Here is a 20,170-nt window from a genome sequence, read left to right as displayed (position 1 = left end):
GGGTACATGTGTTCTCTTCCACAGAATGAATTGCCCTCCCGGTTGCGCGTCTGCTGGTGACATATATGGAGATGGGATCTACTCCTGCGTAAGTACATCTCAGGATTCTAAGATTTGATAGAACATTTTTTGCAGCAATATGAAAGCTTTTTGGCGACGCCTCAGGGGCGAGCCTAATAGTATACTTTACGCCCGATTTGTAAGAATTCCCAGAATTGTTCAGGCATGTTTGGAATGTGTTCGTTATTTCCTGGGGAATTTGTTTTGAAGTGGCCTGTCCCTCTGTTGAATTGGAAGTAACGGGGTTGGCAAATAGTTTGATGGAATGTTTTGTCAAATTGTATGTCTTTGATTTAATCGGGTAGTAATTACGGTTGTTTATTATAGCGTTTATTGTAATGATCTATACATGTATATATAAAGATGTTTTGTATGTAACAAGGGCGAATAATATGTTGCACATATTTTTGGTTGATTAGATGTAATTAGAATAAATGAAAATACGGATAGCTTGATGTTTTAAAAAACTTTTGTTGTTTGAATGAGTGACTCATTTGCAAGTAGCGTATATGTCATCAGTTTTGAGATAGTTGTAATGATCTAGGTTTCGAAAAAAAGGACAGCCATAGTGTGGTTATATTTTTATTCTATGAACATGATAAAAACATATCAATTTGTTTTGAAGCAATGTTGAATATTCCACCTCTTAAGACCCGGCACAGATACGGACATGTCAATGTTTTACGAGATAGAATCGATAACTGTACTATGGATGGAATAGGGGACTCTTATATTGATCTGTACATCGTTCCAAAGGCAGATAAATTACAAAATAACAGATAACTGGGTGAAACTTTACTACATTGTATTTGTTTTGGATTAACAAGTTAGTTGCCGTAGTGGGTCGGCATTGCACTTTAGGGAGACTTTGAGTATACACATGGAAACACTACAATGATATAGACAAAAGATATCATTGGGTACAGAGTTGAGAGGTGCTCAATTTTTTTTGCTAGTATCGTACTTACGTCATTCGTATCAAAGTGCATTCATGATCTTTTGATCAAACTGTAAGTTCTAAATATCATAATGTTATACAAGATAGAAACGTGAACAATAATACGAATACAATTGGGGCTCCTATATTGTCCTGCACATCGTTACAAAGTCAGATGGAATACAAAATATATAACACAAAGTTGGGTGAAACTTCACTATTTCTTTTGTATTACCAAGTTTGCTGTCTTAGTGGTTCGGCATTGTATTTCAGGGCGGTTTTGGGTATACACAAGGATACAACACAATGATATATACAAAAGATATAATTATGCACAGTGACAATGTTAGCAGGTGCACAGTTTTGAGGCACAACCAGACACAGAACGTCTTGAGGAGACACTTGCGTGGCTTGATATGGAATGAAGGGGTGGGGGTGTTGATTTGTGGTGTTAGGCATGGTTAGGGGAACTTGCTATTTGAGGCACAGAAAATGTCTGTCGATATTGATGTTTTACATGTAGATATGTTATCCTGTTTCTGATAAGAGAGAACAGTATGTTACATTCCCTTTTTGCTGATAAGACTAAACTTAAGTGTTTGAAAAGCCTCCATGTAACTTGTCCTCCTGGTACGTTGCCTGGTCTGGTTGCTCCAGCCTTCCTTCATCCTCCCATCCGTATCATCTCATAACTCCTGAAAAAAGCTGATGAATTACTCTCAACTTTGGTTGTACAGCAGTTTCATACATTACATGCAACTAACTATTGGTTGTCAGAACGTGTAAGGGATTAATATTCCTATGATATTCGGTGGAAAATGGAAGATGGCACATGTCTATCTGATACTCTCTACGGTTACGTTGTTCAACTCTACATTTGAAAGCATTCAAGTCCGATCCAAAGGCTAGCTAGAGACGTCCTTTATACTGGACATGTAGAGAATTCATTTGTCTGCTAGAAGTTTCTCATTATACGTGGTCTTATCGACTAACACAAATACATAAACATAATTTCTGCAACTTTGATTTAAAGTCAATGCACATTCATTCACTCACTCACTCACTCACTCACTCACTCACTCACTCACTCACTCACTCACTCACTTACTCACTCACATTGATGGGTAACTGAACTGTTGGGAAAATCTGTAACTCAGGGATATTTGTGTCGGCTGAGCTTAACAGGATATTTATGAATTTGTAACTTTGCAAGAAATATTGCAATGTCGAAAAGATTACGGTACTTATCATCTCTCCCCACACCTACTTACACCTAAAAATTAAACGACAGGCCACAAAACCATTTCTGGGTAAGTTAAATCTAACACGGTAAAATCTAAACGAAATCATGATCAGGTATATGGCTGGCCAGGGGTGCTACATTTCCAAATCAGTTTTCCATCAGACAGTGTGCATGACATATAGTATCCTATTTATCATGCGTAGCCCTAGGTCCTCCTGTGTGAGTGATGCGGAGAATCGTCGTCTGAAGCCTAAAGGCACCTATGTGCTGAGGCGACCGCCCTAAAGCGGGCGCATACCTCTAGCCAAGCAGAAACATGCCCGGGGAGGGCGGGTGGGTACGCTTCAGGCTCCAGACGTGGCCGGAGGACCCGGAGCTCACATGAAAGTGTACTATAGGGCACTATACCTTATTTACATAGGGGGTATGACGTCACACCGTCTGACCAATGGCTGTGCATGTTAAATAGTATCCTATTTATCATGCGTAGCCCTAGGTCCTCCTGTGTGAGTGATGCGGAGAATCGTCGTCTTTCGCTTTCGCCGTCTCTGGCTGTTGAGCCCATTCCTTCCGTTTTATTCTCCACATCAGAACATACTAAGATACTTGATGCCTTCTCACCTCCCCCTCTCTCATCTTGACTCTCCCAATCATCCCTTGCTCATCTCCCTTATTCTTATCTTTATCACCCCTCCCTTATCTTACCCCTCTCTCATAAGATGCCCACTCTCATGCCACTCTCACTTTTGTCCTACCCCTTCCTCATCGCGCATCCATCCTACCACCAGCCTTTCCTTACCTAAACCCCTCTCTTACCATCCCAAACCTAAGAAAAACTAATCTTCCCCCTCCGATGCCTTTCTAACAGTTTGTACCGCATAATTCTTAATACCTTATTCCGACAAAATCTCAGTCCCGGACGAGTGCAGTTATCGTTCAAATCCCTCAGACAAAACCGCCTTCTATAGCCGGAACCAGTCCGAACTCCCTATTAAACCTCTCTGTTAGGGTAAGTGGCGAAACAATTTCGCCTCACCAATTGGTGTTGTCTGACCCTACATCTCACATCGAAGCTCAACACTTTTCGCTGCCATAAAAGCAGAACGACCACACGCCGCCCCGTGGGCAGACAACAATGAGGCATTCAAGTCCACCGATAAACCTGGAATTCTACGTTCCCTTGTTACAATGACTTACCAAAAACAAAAAAAAAAGGTTTAACCGTGTCAGAGACTGCGCCGTATACCCAACGCCTGCTTGAACTTGAACCGCGCCCTTCATGACCAGATGGATCAAAGCCTTCCTTAGACCTTACCCACTCAAGCTGGACTGTCCGATACTATTACCATGGAACATATTCCGACTCCACCTATACCCCTGACTTTCCCAGCCAAAATTACCAGAGCCACGCGCTCTTAAGACTGAAAATTAGTGGATGACTTGACCTGACAAAACCCCCAAATTCAGTCCTCCCAACATTCAACAGTCCCTTAACAACATGAGACTACGCCCAAGGACAAACAAAATGTTGCATATCCCAATTCAGGAAGACTCGTGTCACACACCATCGGTTTGCTCCCAGAAAAAAGGGGAACATTCAACGAATGGACATTACGAGGGTGTTAGGCGTTATCCCCCAGGCTGAACTCTAAGAAAACTCTTACCAGGACTCAAAGCGTACCAAACAAAACAGCGCTTATACTTCCTCAGGAAGGTATAGCCCCTTCATCTCTGCAATAACGACCCTATTACGGTGTATACCTCCCACACTCATCACTTTCTCGAAAAATGCCGCTTCAGACAGCCAAAAACGTGGATAAGTGAAAAAGATCGAGGGGGTCGAACAACCGCCACCCTGCGTGTGGAATATACCTCCTACGCCACCGCCTACTCCCAACTGGAACTGCTACCCATCCGCTCACCGCGTAGAACTCTGAGACATTCACTGAGATACTCGTCCGATCAGGGCAACTTTTTAGCAACTACTGCTATCAACTAGAGGAAACAACAATGTTCCCGGTCGCGACCGTCAAACAAACCTGACCCTCACCATGACTGGACTGGATATTATACGAACAGTGTATACCTGGACGGACCAGCTCTCTGAACGCCCAATAGTAAACTGACGCCACTTAAGGCCCTTCTGGCCGCCCTGTTCCCTTTTCCCCCGAAATAAAACCATTCCCAAATGTACAAAACCCTACGGGCTCCAACTCCGACCTTTCACAGCCCAGCTGTATGTAGCTAATGGAGCAAAATAAAGTATCCAAGTATCCAAGTATCCAAGCTCGCTACGAGTGTATTTTACCGACATCTGGACGTCGTCGAAACCAAAACTTCCATAAAAACTTGCCAACCATGCCATACTCTCTCAGAAGGCTTCCCAAAGATTTCACGAGTAAGCCTTCCCCTTGTAGAGAAAACAAATTTGCTACCCCTGGTTTACCCACTCCGCCTAAAACACACAATGCCAGCTGCAGGAGTACTCGTTACACTGACTTACAAGTGGTGGGACTAACACTTTCAAGTTTGCGGATAATCTTGCCCTTTAACACACCATACCAACCCAGCGTCCGGAGCATTGCACTGAGACGCGACCTCGCGAGTCTGTACCTTCAGCAGCCTCAAACTGGCTTTCCCTAAACTCTAGACAAACTGCCGCCTTTACTTCACTTCCCTTCCACGATATCTTACCAGAGTTCTCTCCTGTGTCACCTGTCTCATCTGTGCTAGCCGTAGGTGTTGTACTTTCCTTTTCCCCGAAGTCATCCAGTAGTTAGCTCGTTCATGTGGAGATTGTCCTACGTCCTCTGCAAAAATCTTTCCCTCAACAGCAGCCAGGAGTGGAATCACCCCCTCTCAGCCACATGCAAATACCCACTCCAGCGTGAACAACAGACTCTGTTATCCCGCGCAAACTTAAGTTTTAGCGAACATCAAAATTGTGGTGTGTGCAGTGCCGACATTCCTTCTTACCAATCCACGATCTCTTGTCAACAAAACTGACGGATTCCAGGCCATTCTATCGAGCAATAACGTGGACATTGCTGCGATCTCTGGGCCCTGGTTTTCTCTTTCCACGCCACAAGAACGTCAGACGAGAGATACCCCGTGTACTCTAAATGTCGCACAGATCGCCGCGGCGGTGGGGCAGCAGTGTAGGTGCGCGACGGCATACCTTCCTGTGTCATATCTGAAATCACCGTCCCAGAACAGCTGGAATACCTGTGGGTGTACGTGCGACCACAACGCATGACTCGTCAGTTTTCGACGATCACCGTACACACCTCGTACTCACCGCCGCCGTCACCGCACGACGCTTAACTCATAGAACACCTCATTTCATTTCCGGATCAACTGCGTCATCATCATCACTGTCGCCGCTTTCATCTGTCGACGAAGCGGGCCACCACTGCTTTCCACGCACTTCTGTCCAAAGCCTGCCTTCTCACTCCTTCCCAAGTGAAGCCCAGCTCCTCCAAGTCTCTCATGACAGTTTTCTCCCATGCAATCTGTTGACCTCCCCTCCTTCTTCTCCCCTGTGGTACCCAGTTTAATGCCATCCGTGGGAGGCGTGTCCTTGGCATTCTTGCAACATGTCCAAGCCACCTTACTCTTGCTCTGCGCACCAAAGTAGACAAACAGGGTTGACCCGTTCTCCTGCGCACTTCCTCGTTGGAGATGTGCTGTTGCCATCTCACCCTCAGAATGGCTCGTAACCACCTCTGATCAGCAACATCAAGACGTTTTTCTTGTTTCACTGTCATTTGCCAGGTTTCTGAGCCATAGCATACTGTCGAAAGCACACATGAGTTGTATATTCGGATTTTGGTTCTGAGCTTTATGTGTCTGTCCTTCCATACTCTTTTCAGCTTTGCAAAGCTTGCGGCTCCAAGCCCAATTCTTTTCTTTATTTCCACACTGGCATTATTTCATTTGGTTGCTGTGCTGCCTAGGTAGGTAAACTGCGGCACTTCTTCCAAGTCTTCTCCATTCAGCTTCAGTGGAGCTACCCCATCCTGGTTTAATGTCATCACTTTTTTTTCTTGCTTATGCGTAGGCCTATTGATTCCCCAGTCACAGAGAGGGTATCTGTTTTTTCCTGTATGCTTTGTCTGATTTCGCCCAGTAAAGCCAGGTCGTCGGCAAAGTCCAGGTCTTCTAGTTGCCCACGTCGTGACCATGGTATGCCCTGGTTTCTACCTGAGACAGATCTCATGAGCTAGTCAATAGCAAGCCCGAAGAGTAAAGGGGACAGAATGCACCCCTGTCGTACTCAGGTAACGACACCAAACCATTCTGAGAGGTCACCACCGTCTAGCCTCACCGCACACTCACATCCGTTGTAGAGTCCCTTAATCACGCGTGTTAGTTTCTCGGGGATGCCATAGTACCGAAGTATTGACCACAATGTTGGTCTGTGGACGCTATCAAATGCCTTCTCAAAGTCTACGAAGTTGATAGTAAGGGGTTTCTCGCGGGCAGCATATTTTTCCAAGATTTGCCTTAGAACAAATATCTGGTCAATGTACGACCTCCCACTCCTAAACCCAGCTTGTTCTTCTCGCATAACTTTGTCTACTGTAGCTTTGATTCTATTGAGTAGAAGGCTAGACAGTACTTTTCCAGGCAGAGATAGCAGGGCTATTCCTCGCCAGTTGTCACACAAAGTCAAGTCTCCCTTTTTTGGCAGTTTGACAATAACAGCTCGTTTCCAGGCAGTTGGTACTTCCCCAGTTTCTAAGACTAGGTTACAGATCAGATGTAGCCATTCTACAGAAGCTGTGTCCCCTGCCTTCAACTGCTCCGCTGTTATATTGTCCTCCCCCGGGGACTTTCTTAGCTTCAGATTTCTAATAGCCTTTCACTTCTTCTGTGGTGAAGGGTTCCGCATCAATTAGCAGATCTGATTCAGCTGGTGGTATTTCAGGTGGGTTTTCAGGGATGGGTCTGTTGTACACAGAGGCAAAATGTTCCGCCCACCTCTTGCCCTGTCTGTGTTCATCCGTAAGCAGATGCCCATCTGTGTCTTTCACTGGCTGCAATTGTTTTTCCTTTGTTCCACCTGCTATTATCCTAATTTTCTCGTACACCACACGACTATTACCAAGTTCTGCTGCCCTTTCCGCTTCTTTTGCCTGTTCATCATACCAGTGTTGTTTGTCTCTGTTTGCCAGCCGTTTTACTTTCTTTGCTTGCACCACTAACCTCTGTCGGTTTCCACGAGTGTTCCTGTTGCAGGCAATTTGTTTCAGGGCCCCTCTCTCTTCTATGGTCTGCCAGGTGTCCTGTTGTATCCAGGGTTTTACTGCTGGCTGAAGCTTGTCTAGATTTTTTTCTGCAAAGCTGTTGACTACATTACTGAACTGTTGGTATGCCTCTTCCACATTTACAGCAGGATCTAATTTTGACAAACTATTTTGCAGTTCCACCTGGTAGGCTTTTTGTAGCTTGATGTCATTCTTAAGTTTGTCCAAATTGTAACGCTTGATGCCTTGTTTTCTTTTCTTCTGTTGCTTGAATTTCACTATCCAGTCTACTATGACTAGATGGTGGTCACTGTCTATGTCGGCTCCTCTGTACACCCGACAATTCATTACTGTTTGTCTTTGTCCTATGGAAATGCAAATGTGGTCGATTTGGGTGCGCGTTTGGCCATCTGGGGAATTCCAGGTCCACTTGTGGATATTAGGATGCTTAAACCATGTTCCTGTAATTCCATATCCTAATGTGCTACACATCCCGATAAGTCTCTCACCGTTGTCGTTACAAGTCCCAGTTCCTTCTGTCCCCATCACATTGGAAACACCGGCATTATCAGAACCGACCCGTGCATTGAAGTCTCCCATAAGGAATGTAGTGTCGTGTCCGGGCACCCGACTCACCAGACTCTCCCGCTGGTTACAAAATGCATCCTTGTCAGAGACCTCAGACACTTCAGTTGGTGCATACACCTGTATGATTGTAGTATTACCATGCACTGTTCTAAACCTGGCTCTGATTATCCGAGGACTTACCGGCTCCCATTCCACTAGTGAATTTGTTGCTCTTTTTGATAGGAGAAGTCCCACGCCTTGTCGATGGATTCCATCACTTCTGCCTGACAACAGTAAAGTCTTTCCTCCCCCTATTCTCTTCTTGTCGTCTACTGGGAGGTGTGTCTCACTTATGCCCAACACCTCTAACCTGTATTCCTCAAAAGACTCGCAGAGTTGTTCTATTTTTGTGGCTTGATTCAATGTTCTTACATTCCATGTTGCAATTCTTGCCGGAATTTTTGCTGATGGAAATCCTTGTGCTGAACTTTGTAATCTGGACATGTTTATAACAACTGCGTACAGCTTTTTAGAACATTGGTATCGGCCATCTAGGGGACTTCAATCAAATGTATACCCCCAACATCCTCTTAGATTGTGCTCTCTCAGGATCTCTCAAGTTGTTCGGAACAGCACCAGGGGAAGCGCCAACCTTAATCTTATCGTGACAAAACCATGAAAAAGTGCTAAAAAACTACCGACATCCTCCCACCGATTGAACTCAGTAACCACTGCCGTAACCTGGAAAGCTCAAGTGAAGCTGAAACAAAATGACTGTAGAAAGATGCCTACTCGTACCATTCACGAGCCTAATCTGAGCAACTTTGGCAGATGGACTACTACCCAACCTTGGAGAGAAGTTTTCACTGCAACCACGACTGACGAAAAGGCTGACGCCTTCTATAGCCCCCCTGACCTGTGCCATCGCCAAGTTCTGCCCCAACTAAAACTGTCAAACTACACCACAGTGACAAACCCTGCAAAACACCCAGAATCAATCACCTGATAAAGCAGAGACAGAGAACTTTCACGTCTGGAAGTCTCACCGTCACGTCTAAGTTCTACAGGGACAAGGCTCAAAGAGAGAGGGACGCAAGAAGGGCAAACCTAGGTCATGGTACAACGGTCTCAAGGTCATGTGAGACATGAACAAAAAGGCCAAACTTGATCCACGCCCCCGGTATCGATCAAACCGACCACACTGCCATAGCCCCCGCCCTCAATGCTTAATTCGCGGATGTGTCTCAGTCACTGCCACCCTTGGAACTGCCATCTCTCCCGTCACTCCTACCGGCCAAACCTTTACCTGACCTCCAAGTCCTGAATGTTTACTCAAACTTGCGGTCCACCAACAACTACAAGAGTCCCGGTCCCGACAACATGCCTGCCTGTATTCTACAGGATTTCACATGTGAACTGAGCACGCCTCTCTGTGACTTACACAACCCATTCAGTTAGGTAAGGCATCGTTTCTAGTCACTGAAGGGAAGCTAACGCAGTTCCCCTGTCAACGTCTAGTCAACCAAACATCGACGAACTCCGACCCATATCACTTATTCCAAAGTCGTCTAAACTCAGTGAACGCTTCGTGGCAGATTGGATAAGGACAAAATATATTTAAAAGACTAGATCCCCGCCAATTTTGCGGCAGGAAACAAAGATCGACGACACACGCCCTGGTCAACTTGGTTGACTTCCTGTGCAAACCCATGTCATTGCCAAAGTCAATCTGTACACTTGTTACCACCGACCTGTCTAAAGCATTTGACAAGGTTGACCACATAAATGCTATTCGGTCCTTGCTAGATATCGGTGTTCGCCCGGCCGTGATACCCTGGATCCGTAGCTTCAAGACTGAGCGGAGGCAGAGGGTGGTCTACCAGGCCGCGTTCTCAGAACAATTTACAAGGAACAATTCCCGGACCTGCCATCTTCACTTGTGTGTGACGCAAACCACTGCGTAGTCGTTCATCTTACCCAGCCCTCTTAAAGTCAACTGCAAGAGCAATTTCAACACACGTCGTCTTTAAATTGCCGATGGGCTTATGCCAGGCTTCTGTCACACGCGGTTTCCCTCAGTCTATGTCCTATCCCTGCCTGTGTAAAAAGCAGGGTGGGGTGTAACGAAGCCAACCCATGCTTCACTCTCCTTTCAAGACCTCTTCCCAAAAGAGTAAAATGAAGGCGCTATGACTGGACCGCCGGTAGCCTGTCAATTAAGTCACACACAAAAAAAATAGTGACTTGCAATTGAGCTTGTAGTCTGCCCGCGGGGCCCGACGGTGCATCGCCCGGGACTTTCTCAGTGAAGCCACCAAATGGTGACTCGAGCTCGTAGCTTTCCCGCGGCACCCCACGGTGCCCCGCCTGGGACCTTCACCATGAAGTCACAAGAATGGTGACTTGAGCTCGTAGCCTGTCCCCTCGGGATTCTCACCGGCTCTCGGTTAAACCACACATTTTTACTTGAGCTCGTAGCCTGTCCCTTCAGGACCCTCACTGACTCTCGGTTAAAACACACATTTTTCTTGAGCTCGTGGCCTGTCCCTCCAGGACTGTCTCTCGGTTAAAACACACATTTTATTTGAGCTCGTGGCCTGTCCCTCCAGGACCCTCACTGTCTCTCGGTTAAAACACACATTTTATTTGAGCTCGTGGCCTGTCCCTCCAGGACTGTCTCTCGGTTAAAACACACATTTTACTTGAGCTCGTGGCCTGTCCCTCCAGGACTGTCTCTCGGTTAAAACACACATTTTACTTGAGCTCGTAGCCTGTCCCTCCAGGACTGTCTCTCGGTTAAAACACACATTTCATTTGAGCTCGTGGCCTGTCCCTCCAGGACTGTCTCTCGGTTAAAACACACATTTTACTTGAGCTCGTGGCCTGTCCCTCCAGGACTGTCTCTCGGTTAAAACACACATTTTACTTGAGCTCGTGGCCTGTCCCTCCAGGACCCTCACTGTCTCTCACGGCCTTCCTCCAGCCCGTACCTCTCACACGGCACTTTCTCCCGCTGGAGGCACTCTCTCAGAACTCCCTGAGACGAGCACGAATGAAGAAATGGACGGCAAATGAAGCAAAAAAAAGGTAAGCAAACTGGAACCAAAAGCTCCGCAAGTAAAACAAACTCACGTTTACGTGGAGAGCGTCAGTCCCTAGGGTTTTCCGCGGATCCACGAGGGCAACAGAGGAGGTCGAACCAGGCCCGCGGGCTGTCCATGTGCTTCCGCATGCTGCATCTTGGTGGTAGGGTTCGTGCCAGTTGTAAAGAACGTCAAGATCCACCATTCCTGTACACACATAATGCAGATCATTAGAACATGGCCGGGATCAGGTCAAAACACGATCAACCAAACATACCCCCGACAACCGTTCACACAACTCGATTAAGCAACAACACATCTCCACCCGTACAAAGCCACATACGCTCTTTTTTCCCCCCTGCCTGGTCCCCAAAGGTGAGCAAGCCACGATAACATGGGCAGCCCAGGCCTTTCATGCCTCACAACCGTCACAAGCTGTCGCACCACTGACGGAAGACAAACCACTACAATCTTACACACGTACCGGTGACGGAAACAAGTAAGGCATGAGAATAATTTAAAAAAAAATGCACATGTCGGTATTAACCCTAGTCCTGCTACGCCCGGCAATTGCCGGGTTGCACCTTCTAGTACTGTATGCTAGCCCTGACAATTGCTGGGTTGAGAATATTTCTAGAATGCGTACGTTGCACCCGCGCGGTTGTTGTAAAGCGTGGTAACTGAAATTGAGCAATATCAAACGAGTACCCTTTCTTTCAAATTTTTCTGGGCACTTCAGCAATGGGGGTATATATTTGCTCTGGAACTCCAGCAGGACAAGGGTTAACCTGTAACCTGGGGAACTGCCGCCCGAATCCGCTTAAGCCCAAGGCAGGGGGATGCTGCAACACGACGATACAGGAAAAAATCCCGTCTTGGTGGACAGTCCCGGCACTGAGCTAGAGCAAACCCCACCACGAGGAGACAGACGAAAACCCTGCCTCGCAAAAATGGGGACAAAAATGTCATTTTTAGAGCAGAGTCAAAAAAAACACATGAAAACGTCAACACTCTCAAACTGCAACACTCAAAAACGTAAACTGCGTGCCTCCCTTGCTTTTAAAAGCGAAGGATGGCAACAGATTCTAACCCTCACAAAAAACAATCCCAAAATGGCCATCTTGCTGTTCTGAGATTTGGGCATCAAATCTAAACAGAAATCCCCGGCTCCAGCCTGCAACGGTCACCAAAAACGGAACAAAAAACATCAAAACAGCCGACCTCTAAATCTGCGTCGCTCATCCACGTTGGTTGTACGTATCCCTGGCCTTCCACCGCAAAGGATGTCACTGGATTCTATCCCTGAAAGAAAATTTCCTCGAGGTAGCCATCTTGCTACCCAGCGCCTCGGCCACCACTGCTGTCCGTCAATCCTCAAATCTGGCTCGAAGGGTCACCAAAACACACAAATACCATACAAAAAATACAAACGTACCAGCAAAACACACACCCAAACTGGAAAAAAGCGCCTCTCGCCCATCTCCGAAGAGGATTGAAGTGGATTCTACACGGCCACTGAAAATGAAAAACAACCACGCTCTACGGCGACCGAACGTAAAGCACGGCCTAAAACTTACCTCCAAATGACCACAACCACAACATAAAACGACCACAAAAACACATCCAGAAAAACGGAAACGGGGACAAAACACTAACCGTTCACAAGAATTACCCGGACAAAAGAATTCTCTCACAAAACGCAACCAGAACCACTTAAAACGAGAAACAACAAAGCATAGCGCCACGCCACAAAGCGCTACTATACGCCCAACCTTATGGGAAACATCAGAGTGCCACGTAGCCAAACAGACCGCCTCGGGCTTCATGATCAACTCGAACACCTCCCGCCGAAGACGTGGGCGACAATCGGCACATTTCTGCTTGGCTCACGGGGAGTGACGAGCGGAAGGGTCGACGTGTGGAGCACACGGAGCTCACATGAAAGTGTACTATAGGGCACTATACCTTATTTACATAGGGGGTATGACGTCACACCGTCTGACCAATGGCTGTGCATGTTAAATAGAGGACATGTCGTTAGTAACCACTGTGTTCGACAATAGAATAAATGAATTACTCCACGAAATATCGGGGTGATCAAACATAGAAACGGCAGAGTCTATGTGTACAGAAACATATGCGCCGTGCAACAGGTTCAGACCTTAAACTTTACTGACCTTCAGACCGCTATCTGAATCTCTGTCAGAGGGAAGGCGTGGTGTCGTTTCAACTTCCTGGCCTTTTCCTCGGCTCCGGACGGGCGGAGGTCCATGGGGCCGGCGGTGCCCGCTTTGTGGTCTATTCTTTGCTTTCTTGAGTACCGAACCTGCTAAGCCTTCCCCTTTCTGTTCTTCTGGGGCGCTCTAATATCCCTGAGTACAACCTTAACAAAGTCAGATCGAATATCATGACAATATTTGATTTGAAAACTTACCGAGGAGTGGATGCATTTATTACTAACAGTACTACAATCACTTTGATGGAATTTTAAAAGAAATCACGAATGCATTACCCCAGTGGATTGTTTTGGAGTAGCCCTAGAGTCAGACTGTGAAGTATTTGGACTGAAAAGGAGTGTGTGGTATTTGGACTGAAAAGGGCCGCCTTTGTTGCTTTGTATGTAAAATACATGGTTTGGAGAACTTGCTTATTTGAGACACAGAAAGTGGCTGTCGCTATTGATGTTTTACATGAAGATAATCATGCTTCTCTTTTTCTGACATAAGAGAGAACATAATGTTACATTCCCTTTTTGCTGATAAGACTACAAACTAAACTGTTTGAACAGCCCCCATATGCATGTAACTTGTCCTCCTGGTACGTTGTCCGGTCTGGTTGCTCAAGACTTCCTTCATCCTCCCATCCGTATTATCTCGTAACTCCTAGCTGGAAAAAAAAAAGCTGATGAATTTCTCTCTGTTTTGGTTGTACAGAAGTTTCATACATGACATGCAACTATTGGTTGCCAGAACATGCAAGGGATTAATATTCCTATAATATTCTTTGGAAAATGGAAGATGGCACATGTCTATTTGATACTCTCTACGGTTACGTTGTTCAACTGTACACTTGAAAGCATTTCCGATCCAAAGGCTAGAGACGTCCTTCATACTGGACATGTGGAGACTTTGTTTGCTAGAAGTTTGTCATTATACGTGGTCTTCTCCACTAACACAAATACATAAACAAAAAATTTCTGCAACTTTCATTTAAAATCAATGCACATAAATGGGTAACTGAACTGTTGGAAAAAATCTGTAACTCAAGGATATTTGTGACGACTGAGCTTAACAGGATATTTATGAATTTGTAAGTTTGCAAGAAATATTTGAATGTCGAAAAGATTAGGGTACTTATCACCTCTCTCTCAACCCGTGCAAAGAAGTTTGCACAAATTAAACGACAGGCCACAATGCCATTTCTGGGTAGGTAAGTAAAATCTAACAGGGTAAAATCTAAACGAAGTCATGATCAGGTATATGGCTGGCCAGCGATGCTACAATTCCAAAACAGTTTTCCATCAGGCAGTGTCCATGACATCTAGCGCTCGTTGTCATTTAAATGTACGCATTTTGTAACCTCCGTTACCGTTTGAAGTAAGGCGTTTCTGACATTCAGATTTGCACATATAGGGTGCCAACCTGTCATTCTTTTATGACGACTGAAAACTTTTTTTTGCTTTCAAAAATTACAGTTTCGCATATTATATGTGGCATATCTTAATGTCAGAAACGTCTTACTTCAAACTGCAACGGAAGTTACAAAATGTGTACATTCAAATGAGAACGAGCGATAGAAGACATGTCGTTTGTAACCACTGTATTCGACAATAGAATAAATTCAGACCGTAATTACTCCACGAAATATCGGGGTGTTCAAACATAGAAACGGTAGAGTCTATGTGTACAGAAACATATGCGCCGTGCAACAGGTTCAGACCTAAAACTTTACCAACCTTCAGTCAGACCGCTTTCTGAGTCTCCGGCCGTCAGGTGTGGGTCGTTTCAACTTCCTGGCCTTTTCCTCGGCTCCGGACGGACGGAGGTCGATGTTGAGTCCAAGGGGCCGCAGGTGCCCGCTTTGTGCCCGCTTTGTGGTCTGTTCTTTGCTTTCTTGAGTACCGAAGCTGCTAAGCACTCTGCTTTTTGTTCTTGATTGAAGATCGAAAGAATTGACGAGGAATTTTGAACAATGGATCCAACTTCTTTACACCGTCATCCTTATACATTACACAAATTGTCAAATGGCATCCTAAAAGCGTGCTTGACTGTCCGACTGTACATGTCTTTGTCCTGTTGCATACTGCTGGTTCCGCCTTGCAGCGCTCGGTTCGTTAGCGTTGCTATGGGTACGCCCTGAGTTGGCGATTGGTTGCGCCCTGTTGTCGATTACGCCCTGCTGTCGGTGATTGGTTACGGCCATCTCTCGGTTGCGCCCAGCTGTCGTTGGTTGGTTGCGCCCTGCTGTGGGCGGTCTAGAATTAGAAAGTCCCGCCCTGACATCCGAAGTGACACCCACCAGCTGGATGAAAAAAATAGTTATTGGCCATGGCCTGTCTGTCTGTTTGTGTTTCCGGATTTTTGTAATCAGCATAACTGAAGAACCTCTGGATGGATTATAATGATATCTGGCATGAAGGTAGGAGTTGGGAAGACGAATGTCAAGGTCGATTTAGGGCCGCCTGGTATGTGACCTTGGTACTGCAGCAGAACTTTCGTTTTTTGTATCATTTGACCTGGGCGTGCCATGATCTTGATTTTTTGGTGGCAAATAACTTGTAATGTAACGAGGAAGTGTTTTAGGTGTGGGCCTCCTAGCAGCTTGCTCTGGAGCTGCGTTCTTGTCAAAATCTTCCAAGGATGATACTAGGTAACTGATGAAAGGAACGACGGATTTCTATGATATTTAGTATCTAGTTTAAGCCCCGGTTACACATAACCGAACATGGCCTCCCGACTCTCCCCCGACCATGGTTAGAGTGATTCTGGAGTATTCGGCTGCGCCAGCCGAATGTTTTGAAAATTTCAAAACATTCCAGATTCGGCTCTGGACGGAGGGACTGGAATGGATTGGCTGGTGTTCGGCGCGGTTTGCTGGTGTTCGGGTGGTGTTCGGGAGTAAGTCAGCAGTAAAATTAGAACCTTAACCACGCCAGAACCACTGCTGACTTACTTCCAACTAGTTTCCAACCTACCCATGACTCACCATACGGCCGTAGACAAATCTCTGCTAACTCATTCCCAACCAAACTGACTACTACCAGAACAGGGCGAATCACCCAGACCTTCACACGACCAAAAACAGAGAAAAAAAGCTAAAAGCCGTATTTAAGCTAACTGTGATCCGAATTCGATCTATTGGTGATGTTAACAACATAGCAGAATGGATTATTTTGATTAAAAATGAGAATAACCCCTCTTTTGAAAGTGGCTGAATATGTTCCATTCGTGAGAGGGTTAGCAGCCGGTCGGGAATTAGTCAGGAGAGATTCGGCTAAAGGTAGGGATGGTTGGGAGTTGGTTAGAAAGCATTCGGGGTTTGGTTGGGGGTACACCGTGTATTGGTTAGGAGATGATTGGGACATGTTCGGGGCAGATTCGACGCATGCTCGGCGCCAAAGTGTGGCCTAATTCTGCTCTCGAACTACCGCCGAGCCGAGTTGGCTAGCGTTTGGGAGCCATGTTCGGCTATGTGTAACCGGGGCTTGTGGTGGATCCCCGGAATTTAACTGGGACACATGAAATAGGAAAGCGGTGTGCTCCTGATACACAACTTGGTTTAAGGTCACTCGAATGAACGCACATTCCATTTAATTGCACTGAATTCCAAAATCCCAAACCGGTTCCCATTCACTGTATTGTTAGTTACTCCGCATATCTGCACCGCGCATTGACACCAATGCCGGATAACTGCACCAATTTTTTTCAAAAATCTAACTAAAAAGGTGCGCTAAAAATCGACAAACGCGGTACACATGAGCCGATACCTGCCGGTGTAAAGGCACAATACCACCAATATATTTAAAACTGTTTTGAGTAACAAAAGAAGGCGGGCACCATTGACAGTTACGTTGATAGGAATCGTATGGGAGGTCCCTGGCGTGTAGGCACCATTAAGAGACGTACGCCTACCAAAGGCAGCATTACGCTTTGGACAGCATGCTGTACTCAAAAAAGATTGGTCTCTACCGGTAGGTCCTGTACACTGTCTTATTACTGTGAATGCATTTAAGTTCGCAGGGATTTGATTTCGCGTTAAGGATGACACGGGCTATCGGAGTTGTGTTTTCTTTGCTGTGCGAATCAAGGATATTTTCTCTGTCTACATGTGTGCCTAGCCATTGTTTTAAACATCTTTATTGGAATTATAAGCACATGTATAACAGTCATGTAAGGATATTAGTACATGTTCGTAAACCCTGCAACTGGATCAGTGAACTCAATATTTTCCTGGTTCTATGATTTATGGTAACGCAAGAACTGTTTCGCTAGCTACTAAGATCAAGAAAAAAACATGTTAAGTTTAATCTGTACAATATCTTGGTAAACTTTACAATATTATTGTACATGTCCTTGAATACTGTATATGTGAATGATGTTAATAACTGCATAATTTCGTCTGTTTTCTTTGTGCTAGTGTTTCTAACTTACAATACAAATGGTGGTGCGGTCCAGCTGGGCATTTCGCATAATTGCACCAGCCGGATAATTGCACCAAAAACGCTGACAAATGGGTGGTGCAGTTCGGATTCTACTGTACTAATTAAAGCATATTAGCCTGGGTGCCATCCTATTTCTACCGGGGCTCCTACACTCGCTACCCTAACTACTATTTTTTTTCTAAACGTTAAATCGCGGGCGGATTCAATCACTTCCAAAGTGCCAAAATTGTCAATCTGAAAACATCTTTTGGAAGCTGACACTTTCCACCATCTCACTGGCGAGTTTGTTTGGTCAGATGTAGTCGTTAACGCAAGTTAGAAAGCGATTTGTCGGGTCATGGCTGATACGAATCTGAGTTTCAATGCGATTCACGTGGTTTGATTGGTCGGGGTGATGTATATGTATTGTTGGGTGAGAGGGGGGGCAAGTACAGTGTATAGTAGGAAGAGATTCAATCATGTTAACTTTCGACAATTGCAGAACATCTTTATGACAAACAGAACATGGTAGTTGGTACAGTGGAGTCCGACCGTCGTCCTGGTAATTTTACGCGCATCTAGAAAATAGACAAATCAGGCAAGGCAATTGCAGGAGTTATGATGAATTTCGGATATGATATAGACTGGTGTAAACCAGAATACAACTATTTGTCATTAACGAACATCCATTAAAGGTAACCTTTCCACCGTCGCCATGGCAATGCTTTTTCATTGCCACTCTTGTTATAATTAAATTCATTTCGGTTTTACACACCATTGCTGATAATATGCATTAGTTTTATTCGTGCTTCTACAAAACAGGAACCTAGCAAAGTACGCCAAAAATAGTTACTCAAGCAACTGCATAAAATGTTATGCAGTTGCTTGAGTAACTGTTTTTGGCGTATCTTACTAACTGGATGTCTAACCTTCATCAACGAACCTGGCAAAGTGTTCTGTTCATTCCACATATACTGCAGTATTCTCCAATCTGCAAGGCGGCGATCCATGACGGCTGGATCACTGATGTGAATGGCTTACCCGTTACTGTAAGGATGATAGCCAGCGCCCCCTACTCTGGCAGTTCCGCACGGAATGGAATCACTTCACAAAAGTAAGTAGTACCTAAGTTATGACATACCATACCAGACCACACTTTGTTTGGCACCCCAAACTAAAATTTCCTGAAATGTAATCTTAGATATTTTATTCGCTATATCCGTACTGAAAGTAATAATACCTCTACAATGTTAATTACAGTTACAAATAAACTTTGGTTCAAATTTATTGTTTTTTTTTATTACAGCTACGATGGAACGGCCATAAAGACATACCACTTCGCTCCTGGTACGTGCACCTTTTTATAGTTCATAAGTGATAAACTGTTGATTTGTCCTTTCTTCACTTTTCTAACCTGCTCTTCTTCTCTTGATTACTTCCAGTCATTTTTAGTCAGGTCTCCAAAAAGAAGTATATTTTGCTGTTGACATAGGAAATATATCAGTTCCATTATAAAATTATGATGATTTGCGTCAGTGCTGCATTTTTCCCAAGTCACCAAGGCTTCTTTGCTGGGCTCTTTTTTTATTCATGGAGGGGGGGGGGGGTAGGTCTTATCATATTTCACTCCATACCGTAGATATGGGAGTGAAATATATTGTTTTTGGGACATTTCTTCTTAACAATCCTGAGCTATGAAATGGTTAATTAAGTACATTTTTTGTTCTTTTAATTGGGTATAATGCGCAGTTTTCTTATCATATTTCACTCCATACCGTAGATATGGGAGTAAAATATATTGCTCTTCGAGACGATTCTTCTTAACAATCCTCCGCTATGACATGGTTAACTAAATATGTTGTTTTTCTGTTTCAGTTTGCGGATCTACTCTGACCGTGATGTCCCGCGACCGGACGTTCTACTCCAACAACCCTTACGAGAATTTTGAGAACTGCAGCCTAGTTCTGAAGGCGCCCGATGGCTATGTGCTGAAGATGACCGTTAGCGATGTTCACATTGTTGACGGGGATCACTTGGAGGTACATATAGCTGTAATTTTGGATCATCTTTATGGAATATGTACTGTCTACTTCTCCTGCTATGGATAATCCATGTCGTGAGCGTGTGGGCTCACATTTACTATACTGTTGGATGTAGATTTGGGTTTGGTTTGGGGACCACCTAGCCGGATGGTAAGAAGTACAGTCAATCCTGGTCGGGCAACCACCTGGCACGGGCGACCACCTCCAGTCAAAAGCCACATTAAAAAGTTCATTGTCATTTAAGCCCTCCCGCCCATACCGTCCCGGAATATGCCTCATGTTCTACGCGCCTAATCATTATAATACTAAAGGAGGTGGTTGTGAGAAGTATTTATACATTAGCATAGTA

General features: G+C 45.1%; 1 long non-coding RNA gene across 1 annotated transcript; it reads right to left on the bottom strand.

The window, feature by feature from the left end:
* Positions 1–629: 629 nt before the first annotated feature.
* Positions 630–15,474, bottom strand: LOC136427404 (uncharacterized). Its single transcript, XR_010754420.1, has 3 exons — positions 15,095–15,474; positions 13,317–14,025; positions 630–1,692 (listed from the first exon to the last, which is right to left on the bottom strand). It is a non-coding gene; the product is annotated as an uncharacterized lncRNA (long non-coding RNA).
* Between the last annotated feature and the right edge of the window lie 4,696 nt (positions 15,475–20,170).

This window comes from Branchiostoma lanceolatum, chromosome 2 (assembly GCF_035083965.1).
Source record: "Branchiostoma lanceolatum isolate klBraLanc5 chromosome 2, klBraLanc5.hap2, whole genome shotgun sequence".
Classification (NCBI taxonomy): domain Eukaryota; kingdom Metazoa; phylum Chordata; class Leptocardii; order Amphioxiformes; family Branchiostomatidae; genus Branchiostoma; species Branchiostoma lanceolatum.
Note: the sequence above shows the minus strand (reverse complement) of the source record. Positions and strands in the feature narration are given on the sequence as shown.